Raw genomic sequence first — 11,720 nt, forward strand, 5'->3', positions numbered from 1 at the left:
AATTATGACGTCACGGTTCGACCGTTTTGACCCGACGATTGAACCGGTGACCCGTCCACCCAGTCCCTTTTCCAATTCACTCATCGGTCCGATTTTCAAAACATTGGTGCATAGATCAATAGATCTAGGTGTATTTTAGGGTTTGAGACGAGTTTTAGAGAGAGAGTATGTAGATCTAAAGTTTTAGAATGTTTAGAAAGAAAGAGAAATGAAAAAGTGACTTTTACGAACTGATATATGCACAGACCACTAGAGCGACCAAAGCACCACTTGAGCAATCAGACACAATAAGTGAGATTGCTCGAGCGAACAAAGTGACCGCTTGAGCAAAGAATACCATACTCCTAGAAGTTTTGCAGACATAGAGTAACTGCTTGAGCGCAGGATGTATTGCTCGAGCGAAAAACAACACCCTCCCAGTAGTTTTGCAAACCTGCAAAAGTACTGAGAGTTCTCAAAGACTGCTCGAGCGACCAAAGGACCGCTCAAGCAAACAGGCCAAAATCTAGGCAATGACTTCTTTGAAAAACAGACTCCCAACCTATTCTAAACGCAATCACAATACTCAAACAACCCAATTCAACAGGGAATAAGATGAACAAGGATATGAACAATCATTAAAAGTAAGGAAACCCGGATCCACAACATCAAACGGGTCCGGTCTAAACCAGAATCGTTATACAATACAACTTTCTCTCATAAATACAAGAGATGTCACCTTCATCTATTTATAAATATAGAATAAAGACAACGCAAAAGAAACAAGAAATTATCATAGTATCCAAAAATTTGAGTGAAGACTTAACTGACCCCCCTTCCCTTGGGGAATGCTCCCCCAAACCCTCAATTGGATCCAAGGCCTAGTGAATAGTACTTATCAGGGTCCACAAAAGCCAACAGTGCACAGGTCAGCCCTGAGATCCTCAAGGCCCAAGGCGAAATTTTAAATTGAGGCCCTTTATGTATTAAAAAAAATTATTTCATTTAAAATTTTATTTTGAAGGTTTATAATGTAAATTTAAAGTTAATATAATAAAAAGCAAGCGATACTTAATGTATGTGATCCATAAATATATTTTTTTTAGTTAACTTTTAAAAATATATACAACTTGTAAAATGATAATTACTTATAATTTTTATTTTTTTTTATACTGGTACTCAAACACAATATGCCTTACATGTATATAATCACTAAAATTACATATTATGATATGAAGAAAATTATTTCAAGCTCAAAAATATGAAAATTTGGTATTGTTGCTTTATAATTTAGCAAATTCAATTTACAATAAGAAAAAAAAATACCCAATCTATTAAAAAAGGAAGAAAAAAAGAGAAGAAAAATATCAAATAAAATCTAAAATTATAATATCAAGTCCTGACTTTCCTGAAAGCTTAGTAAGGAAGTCAACTGATTGTAATTCATAAATATATTTTTTTGGGCTAACTTTTAGGGATATATCTAGTATTGTTGTATATATAATCATCAATAACCAAAAATAAAATAAAATAAAATAAAATAAAAATTTGTGGTAAAATCATAAGTACTTATAATTTTATTTTATTTTTTAAATACTAGTAATTGAACAGAATATGTTTTGCATATATAATCACTAAAATTATATATTAAAATTCACTTACACATTAAGACATGGAGAAAATTATTACAAACTCAAAAATATAAAATTTTGGCGTTGTTGCTTTATAATTTAGCAAATTTAATTTACAATAAGAAGAAAAAAAATACCCAATCTATTAAAAATGAAAAAAAAAATCAAATAAAATCTAAAATTATATAATATCAAGCCCTGACTTTCCTAAAAGCTGTAACTAATTGTGATTCATAAATATACTAGCGTATGCCCGTACCTGAAGGTACGGTGTAATTAATGATGACATTAAAATATAAATCAAAATTAGAGAGGGATGTATTCAAATTTTTTGTTTTTTTTTTCTCTTTTCAAAGAGTAGGTAATGAATTCACGGGAAGGAAAAAAATCCCTAAATGAAGACATGCAATAGTTTTTGATAAAATCACACAATATAAAATCACATTCAAAGAACAAAATATCCTCACAAAGGAGAAAAAAAAAAATCAGACAACTCAAGAAATGGGTATTGATAAGAATACAAACACAATTCTAGATCTTCAATTTGCACGAACAAAATGATAAAATAATAATAATAATTAAAAGGAAAAAAAAGAAAAAAGAAACAGGATGAATCAATGAATGAATAAGGAATTGGTACAAACATCCATCCAAACAATGGTGTTATAGAGATGGAGGCCAATAGATTTGCTCCAAACGACCGTTGTTTCTCTCTGATCGGTGAGTCCGATTGCCTTAAGTCCACTGTCAACATTGTGCCCATCTACAGTGGCTTTGTCAATTGCCTTGCTCATACAAATCTTCACACTCTCCATAATCTCCATCGGATCGTGCTCTATCCATCTGCAGATTCACAAACAAAACAACAATAAAAAAACAGAACAATCACAGAGAGAGATAGATACATAGAGAGTGAGTTCTTCATACCCTGCTTGTGGGTAGAACTGGCGTGGAGATGACTGGAGAAAGTGGCACAGGTAATGACTGGATGAGGTGATGAGCATCACCATGGCTGAGGGTGGGTGTTTTGAAAATTGAAAATTTGGAGTGAGACTGAAAGAAAAAAAGAGGAGAGTTTATAGAGAGAGTTCGATAAGCGTGGGTCTCTTTTTTGTAGGGAGTGGATGGATGTGTTTTGAAATTTAAAAAGTGGATAGGTGAGGTGCGATAGATAAGGATATAAGCGTGGGTCTCTTTTTTGTAGGGAGTGGATGGGTGTGTTTTGAAATTTAAAAATGGGATAGGTGAGGTACGATAGATAAGGATATAAAATCTTACATGCTCTCTTAACAATGACCTTAAACTTCTTGTATTCCTTCGAACCATCATCACCAATGAACATCACCACAAACTGTGCAGTGCACACTGGAAAAGTTCCAATTATAAGAGCAAATCAATGTAAGTACTTATTTTGGCAGGTAGATAAAGGCAGATATAACAGACTTTTAAAATGGAAGATCACGAAGAATACACAGATGAAGTCATCATTCACCTATTGCACAAAATTCTTACGATCGATGGATTTGATGAACAAAATTGCAAAAGCATGAATAAAGGTAATTACCATAAAAAATCTCACACACACTCTTCCGAAGCATGTAGTAAAGACTCCGAAATGCATCCTCCCATGCCAATTGTCGTTTGCTGAAGAAATCCATTTGGACTGAACAAAGAAAAAAATATTAAAGATTTAAATTTTAGAATTAAAACAAAAAATGGTATTACAAAACGTTACTATTCTTCCATTTTTTATCCTTCACTCTTATCTACCAATTCGTCTACTTTATATTTCTATAAACCAACAAAACCCAATAAAAATACGTCAAAAAAATATTAAGAATTTTCAACATAAAATAAAATCAATAAAAAATTCACAAAATTTAAATATGTACCTGAATTCTGTTGGTGGTGGTCCCTAACTGAATCCTATAAAGAAAAATTTTAAGATGACCACAAAGAGTGAAAAAGAATATTTGCACCTAATTTATATAGAAATTATTTTCAAATAGAGAAGCATACATATAGAAAGATAGATTGGTTACATAACATAACAATTTTGAAAGATAGATTGGTTACATAACATAACAATTTTGAATTTTGAATTTGGGTTTTCTTAGATAGATATTGAGTTTTCTTATTTTATAGATATAGATAAAGAAAAATGGTGATACTCATCTTTTTCAAAATCATAAATTATGGGATAAATATAGATTGAGTTTTTTTATTTTATAGATACAGATATATTTTTCAAATTCATAAATCATGGGATAGATAGATACTGAGTTTTCTTATTTTATAGATATAGATAAAGAAATAGGGTGATACTCATCTTTTTCAAATTAGATAATGGTGTCGCCAATTTTGAATTTTAAATTTTATTGCTTGATAGGCTAACCAATTAATTTTTTTTTTTGTTTTGTTTATGGTGATACTCATCTTTTTCAAATTCATAAACGATGGGATAATAGTGTCGTCAATTTTGAATTTTAAATTTTATTGCTTGATGGGCTAACCAATTAATTTTTTTTTTGTTTTGTAGGGAGTGGATGGGTGTCATAAATCATGGGATGGATAGATATTGAGTTTTCTTATTTTATAGATATAGATAAAGAAAAATGTTGATACTCATCTTTTTCAAATTCATAAATCATAGGATAGATAAGGATGGGTGGTTGCAAAGTTTGGGACTCTTAGGCGGGAAATTTAGGTAGAGTGAGAGAGAAGGTTTTCATCTGAGCTGTCCATGTTAATATACAAATGAATCATGACCCTTAAAATGTCCTAGTAGGACAAATGTCTCTAGGATATTTTCAAAATCCGTCCTGCTTTATTATATAGATTTTTTTGGGTTAACTTTTAGGAATATTATTGCCGTATACATAATTATCAACAGCAACGACAACAAAAAATTGTGGGTCAAATGATAAGTATTTATAACTGTTTTTTTTATACTGGTAATCAAACAGAATATGTTTTGCATATATAATCATTAAAATTATATATTAAAGTTCACTTACACAGATAAGACATGAAGAAAATTATTCCAAACTCAAAAACATAAAAATTTGGTCTTGTTGCTTTATAATTTGGCAAATTCAATTTACAATAAGAAAAAAAAATACCCCATCTATTACAAAAGAAAAGGAAGAAAAAAAATATCAAACAAAATCTAAAATTATAATACCAAATAAAAATTATACAACTATCATCTAAACAATTTTTTGTTTAAAAAAGATGACAAATTACTTGATATTTGAACAGATTGTGAACAATATTTTGTGATTATATTATAAATGATATCAAGTTTCTAAAATTATGATTCTAATCGAATCAAACTGTATTTTACTTGTTTGGTCAGATTTAATTTCAAGATTTTCATGATTTGATTTTGTTTTGTTATAATTTTATGGAACCATAAATTGTGATTTAATCCTAAACAAAATCAAACCAAGTCATGTTCACCCTTTGATGACGTTAGTATGTCCGGTGGTTGGTGGTCCAAGTAGTGGGTTCGCCCGGTAGTGTTTGATCGAGCTTTGTGTCCTTGAACACCTGCAAAACAAGCCTTGAGGGTCTCATCGTTGCGTGTCTACCCTTTAGGCCCTCCGATGGAGAAGTTAGCTATCTTGCTTGAATGGAATCGAATGGTCTTGTGTGTGTGCATGGTTAGGGTTTTTCATACCTCCCTCTCTGCTTAGCTCATGCAGATTTGTTCTCAGTTACCTCTTGGGAAATGTCACCTGACCTATCTTTCTTGGGAACGTTTCCCAGCGATGGAGTCAGAAAACTAAATCATAATGAGTGCTTATTAATACTTTTTTTTTAAAAAAAATAAAAAATTCATAATCAACAATAAAAAGATAATAATAATTTTTGAATTAATGTTAAGTACAAAAACTTAAATAAATTACTACAAAAATATTTCATATAAAATTTTATAATTAACTTTGAATAAAATTAAAAATAAAACATTACGTGTAACTAGTATATCATGGACAATGTAAAAAAGTCATATTTTTAAGTCTTAAAATAAATTATATAAGGGGTACTTGCGTGTAGGTCCTAATGAGTGGACTTATTGTCTAATAAGTCTTATAGGAAAAATTTGTCATAAAAAAGTCACTAATTGTAAGTTTTAGCAACAATTTATAAAAATCAGGACAAAAAAGTCACAATTGTCAATTTTTAATGACATATATAAAAAATTGTCACAAAAAATTTATTTTTAGCGATAATTTTACCCAGATTTATTTTCAATAGGATTTGATGGGAATTAAATCCAACTATTAGGACCTATTAGTAGTTTACCCTAAAAAAGGTGTCAAAAAAATTATTTTTAACGATAATTTTACCAAGATTTATTTTCAATAGAATTTTATAGGAATTAAGTCCAACTATTATGGTCATTATCCCAAGTCAAACTTGGACAGGATTGAGAATTGGGTCATTGAGCTGGATATTGGGCTGAGGGGTGGTATGTGCTTAAATGGTTGGTTTGGGCCTATAATTAGATCAATGATGTCAAATTGGGCCAGGCCATTTTGGGCTGGGGCTACCAATCTTAACAATTACCGTATCTAATTTTTGTCATACATATATTAATAATTAAGGGATTTGATAAAAAAAAAAAACCCTCATAATAAAATTTTAATGCATTAAGGATAATCACAAAAAAAAAAAAAAAAAAAAATCTTGAAAGGTCCAACATATACCATTATTTTCAAAACATTAAACTTTAAAATAATATAATTTTTGATGTAGATATCGATTTTTAATAAAATTAGTATTTTTTAAATTCTCTCATCAAGATCTATCAAATAAGATCCATGTTGGCTATAAAATTCTTTTTTTAAAAAAAAAATTATTACCGTCAAAATTGATGTAAACAGTAACAGTAACATGTTACTCTATTTGACAATAACATATTACTCTGATTCACAGTAACATGTTACTCTGACTGTGACGACTCCAACCTCTGTAGTATTATGTTACAGTATTTATAGTATTTTAATAAGCATAATTGCATGATTGTCTGATTGCATGTGTAATTACATGTTTAATTTCGTGATCATCTGTTGATACATGGAATATTTGTTTACTTACCGACTTAAAATCAAAAATTGAAAGCCTAAACAGCTTCAGAAACCAAAAATGACTAGCCCAATAGGCTAACTAGAATATTTAGAATTTATGACAACTTTAATTGAAATTTGATTTGGATCAAAATAATTAGAATTAAAAAGATATAAGTGGAGTTAATTATCACTAACCAACCTTGATTAGTCCAAGTTAATCTACACATATATAAGGCCCCAATTGAGTTTAAGAATTCATTTTATAGCATCTTTGAGTTGAAATTAGAGAGAAACTTGGCATCAACAAGCTTATAGAGAGAGAAGAAAGATTGGTGCAGAATTTGAAGAGAGATTGAAGAAATAAGCTAACATACTTTTGAATTCACACTCTTGGTATGAAATTCACCCTTAATCCTTGTAGATAAATCCTTGTAGATAAAACATAGAAAAATTGAATTCATCTAGTTCTTGAGTTCACTTGCATGTAATTGTATAATGGAGGTTAGAATTACCATGAATTAGAAGAATTGAGATGCATTGTGTACATGCATGCTTCATTTTACATTTTTGAGTTAAGATTTCATGAATTTCGTACATGCATGAGGTCGGGAAGGCATGAACTTTAAGGTCTTACATGATTTCATACATTTTTCACCACTTTGTTGTGTTTTGGAAAGAAAAGAGTTTGAATCATGGCTTACATGGTTTCAACTTGATGCTTTGAATGTTAATTGGGGAAATTGAACCATGATTGTGAAAAATTAATTTCAAAGTAATTGTATTTTCATGTTTCACAATGTTTTTCTATGTTTTTGGAACAAGCCATGCAAGTCTCACACTTGAAAAATCAGTTTTGAGCTTCAAACTCAATTTTGGAAATTCCAAAATTTGAGTAGATCGCTCAAGCGAAGAAAGTGTCACTCGAGCATAAAATTTAAGCTCCCAGTAGTTTTGCAAACAATTGCACGGTGGCTCGAGCGACAAAGTGTGTGCTTGAGCGAACCCACTTTTACTCAGTCCTTGGCTTGAGCGACTGTTGAGCGTAAAAATCAAACAACTAGTACTTTTGCAAAGTTTTGCAGACCGCTCGAGTGATTAAAGTTATGCTTGAGCGAAGACTTTATTTTCAACAGATTTTGACTAACTCTTTTAAGTGCATATTTGCATTCTCATATCATTTCAAGCATTCTTAGGTACTAACTAGACTCATATAATCATGGAATGAGTTAGAAACACATAGGGAAAGTTAAATTAAAGTAAAATGGATATTGAGTGGTGCTTCAATTGTGTATTTGTTATGTGTTTTGTTTAGGTGGACGTTCGAGGCCTAGCATCGACTTAACCCACTATAAGTAATAATTTTATAAAGATATATTCAAGTTATATCTATTTTCGAAACTGTTATTGTTCTCGGATTCGATATATGATTGATGGAATGGTTAAATGAAGTGCTATTATTCCTTATTGAATGAAGTTCCTTTTGAAATTGTATTCGTAGCATCCATTGATTATAGGCCCTTATCTGGAAAAAACAATACCACGGCCATTGATTATAGGCTCTTGTTTGGGGAAAATAATACCGTGGCTATTGGATTAATTGAAATACAGAAATCTCTGATGTTAGACCTTAATGGTCCATTAGATTATTGAATAACCCGTTGTGGTCCAGCGATTGACCCTTGTGGTCCATTGTTATCGTAATGTTGTTACACTATGGATGTACCACGTAAATTGTTAATGAGATGATTGTTATTATTGAAATATCGAAGAACATTTTGAATGGAATTGAAATGAGAATTATTTTGAAAATTATTGAATTTCATTCATTTAACATCTTTATCTTATTATTACTCACTGGGCCCTAACTCACTATTTATGTGTGTGTGTGTAGGTGAGCAAGTTGAACGCCAAAGTTAGGGAAAGCCTCGAAGTCTACCCCATGTCAGCCTTTTTGAAGAACTTCCAAAGTTAAGCAAGTTGGTCCCGTGTAGAGACAAGCAAGTTAAACCCTTTTTTTTTTTTTTTTTTTTGTAATCTCGTTTTGGTACTTTAATTTTGTATAATGGGATAGTTTTTTAATATAATATAAGTTATAGATGTTCGACAACTATATTAGATGTTTAAAACTTTTGTGATGTATGTATATAAAGAATGGTTGCACAGCTATAATATGAGGTGTTTCATATAAGCACAGCTTAATTGATTATTTTCAAGTTTTGTATTACTTCTGCTAAGTCTCGCAAATTAAATTAAGGATGTTTTGTCAATAGAGGCTGTAGGTAATCTATAATTACTGACTGGTCATAATACTAAAGCTAAAGGGGCAGGTTTGGGTCTCGTGACACTGGTAATATTGTCCAAAAAAAAAAAAAAGATGTTTTACTTTGTCCTTCCTCAATTATGTGTTTTCTCCTTAGAGGATTTATGAATCAAAATCAATTGGGTTGTCCTTTTCACTAAACAAGAGTCCAATGGAGGAGTTTTAACTAAATTTTTCATTTATTTTATAAATACTAAATATAAATATCAGTATACACTATTATAAATTCAATACCACCACCATCATGCCACCGCTACCACCACGACGACAATCACTACCGCTAATGCTACCACTACCACTATCACCACCACCACCACCACCAGGCTACCGCCCCCACTACCACTGCCACCACCATCGCTACTGCTACAACCACCACCACCACCACCAACCATCATCATCATACCATCACCACCACCATCACAGTATAAAAATTAAAATACATAATTTGAAAATAATAAATTTTAAATTTAATTTTATACATATCAAACAATTTATTTTTAGTTTAGCACTTAAATTTTTATCAAAAAACTTTTTAACTTAATAAATTCAGCAATCAGTTTTCAATACTTTAATTTTCAATTTTCAATTTTCAGCTTTATTAAACTGCACCTTAGTCCATAACATATTATTGTATTTCAATAAGTCATATTATTTGGATATTTGATCCACCAAATTCTAATTATAATTCTAATATTTAAGGTATTTTATGAATAATTTTACTCTTATAAATATTTTTTGAACCCTTACCAACTTGGTGTGCACTATTTTGTACTTTTTATATTAAACTTTAAAAATTCATAATTTTTGTTCGTATTTTTCTTATGAAATTTATATTTTTGAAACCTAATTAACGAGATCTATCAAATAAGATCTCATTTGAATATGAAATTTTATAAAATACAAATAAATAAATAATTTGATAGTATGAATGTTCCATGATATAAAAATTCACATTAAATAAATTTGACTGTGTGAATGTCCAAACATTCACGCTGTCAATATGAATATTAATGCACATTTCATCCTATTATTATTAGAGATATTTTGGTAACTATGTCACTCATAAGATTTATTGAAACATAAAAAATAAGAAAAATTCTATTTCCACACACCTGCTTACCTCAGTCCACACACTTAATGAAATTTTATTTTAATAACAATTATACCTTAAAATAAAATAACTATAATAGACATTAAAATACACCTTTAATATTATATTCTAATTTTATTTATACACATCTTTTTAAAATAAAAATATCTCAATGCACATCTTTTTAGTAAGAAAAACCCTAATTTAAAATGTAAAAACGATTAGTCTTCTTGTTGTGTCAAGAATCATAAATTCTACAGCAGCTAAAACCCATATTGTTGTTTTCTTTCTATCACATCAAAAATCTCTTTCAAATCTCTTTTTGTTCTTCTTCACCTACTCTATGTAGTGGTTACAACTAGTAATCTTTGATTTCATAGAGAGAAAAACAAATATATATCTCAATACATACATACATATCCACATAGAAATTCTGAACAATGCAATGGGACGAAGACTATCACAAGGAAGTTGTCACAACTAGTAATCTTGTTCTTCTTTGAACAATGGGACGAAAACTATCTGAACAATGCAATGGGACAAATACATATTCACAACTAGTATTCTTGTTCTTCTTTGATTACTATCAGAAATTCTATGAATGACCCTCATGGTGTTCTGAACAATTGGGACGAAGACCCTGTAGACCCATGTAGTTGGGCTATGATAACACATAAAAAGATTTCGAAATAGATGGGAGATCTTCACCTTCAAGAATGCAATGGAGGGTTTTCAATGGAGTTGTCAAGTGTAGGGTATTGCAGATGTCAATAGGTCTTTAATGGAGATCAATGGGTCTTCATTATTTCTTCAATGGGTCATTTTCATACATCAGGTGTGTGGGAGAAGGCTTTCAACCAAATGGGTAAAGGTGCGTGGAATGAGGGTTTAGGTGGTATGTATATAAAGATATGAGTTAGGGTATAATTGAAACATAAAGTGTATAGAATGAGAAGAATAATCAATAACCAAATTAATAAGTGTGTACTGAGAAATAATATATACTAAAATAAATAGTTATGTGGAAATAGAATTTCTCAAAAAATAAGGGTAAATTACATGAACACTCCTTGAGATTTGGTCTAATTACATTCCACCCCCTGATGTTTTGAAAATTACATTCCCACCTCTGTGATTAATAGTCTCATTTCACAAATTCCCTACTTATATAAAATGTAACAACTCCTGCTAGAAAAATAGAGGAAATTATATTGGGAAAAAAATGGAGGAATAGAGGAAGTAAAGCAAAGCAAGAAAAGAGAGAGTACATGAGTTCAATGTTTTCATTCCGTTTAAATAATTACAATGAAAGGGGGGTTGGTATAATTTCTCAAACGTCAGAGGATAATATGTATAAATCCAAATCTTAGGAGGTATAAGTATAATTTACCCAAAAAATAGTTTGGACTAAGTTGAACATAATTAGGTAAAGAGAGATTTATAAATAAATGTCCCTTGTGAAAATTACTTCTTGATGATGTTTTCAAATTAATTACAAAATAATGGAAAAGTTTATGATTTTACATATTAATATTTATAAAGAATATCACCAATTTGAAAATATTTTTTTACTTTTCCACTGATAAGTAATTCTTCCATTGTCATTTGTCTGATTCATGTTCTTT

General features: G+C 30.3%; 1 long non-coding RNA gene across 2 annotated transcripts; it reads right to left on the bottom strand.

Annotated features, from left to right (window-relative positions):
* Positions 1–2,093: 2,093 nt before the first annotated feature.
* LOC145788657 (uncharacterized) lies at positions 2,094–3,689 on the bottom strand. 2 transcript variants are annotated; one of them, XR_014345772.1, is made up of 4 exons: positions 3,175–3,689; positions 2,889–2,975; positions 2,538–2,663; positions 2,094–2,453 (listed from the first exon to the last, which is right to left on the bottom strand). It is a non-coding gene; the product is annotated as an uncharacterized LOC145788657 (long non-coding RNA). The 2 variants fall into 2 exon arrangements; XR_003631209.2 differs by having other exon boundaries at positions 2,538–2,975.
* Positions 3,690–11,720: the final 8,031 nt, after the last annotated feature.

Source organism: Camellia sinensis, chromosome 12 (genome assembly GCF_055761805.1).
Source record: "Camellia sinensis isolate YWXY chromosome 12, ASM5576180v1, whole genome shotgun sequence".
Lineage (NCBI taxonomy): Eukaryota > Viridiplantae > Streptophyta > Magnoliopsida > Ericales > Theaceae > Camellia > Camellia sinensis.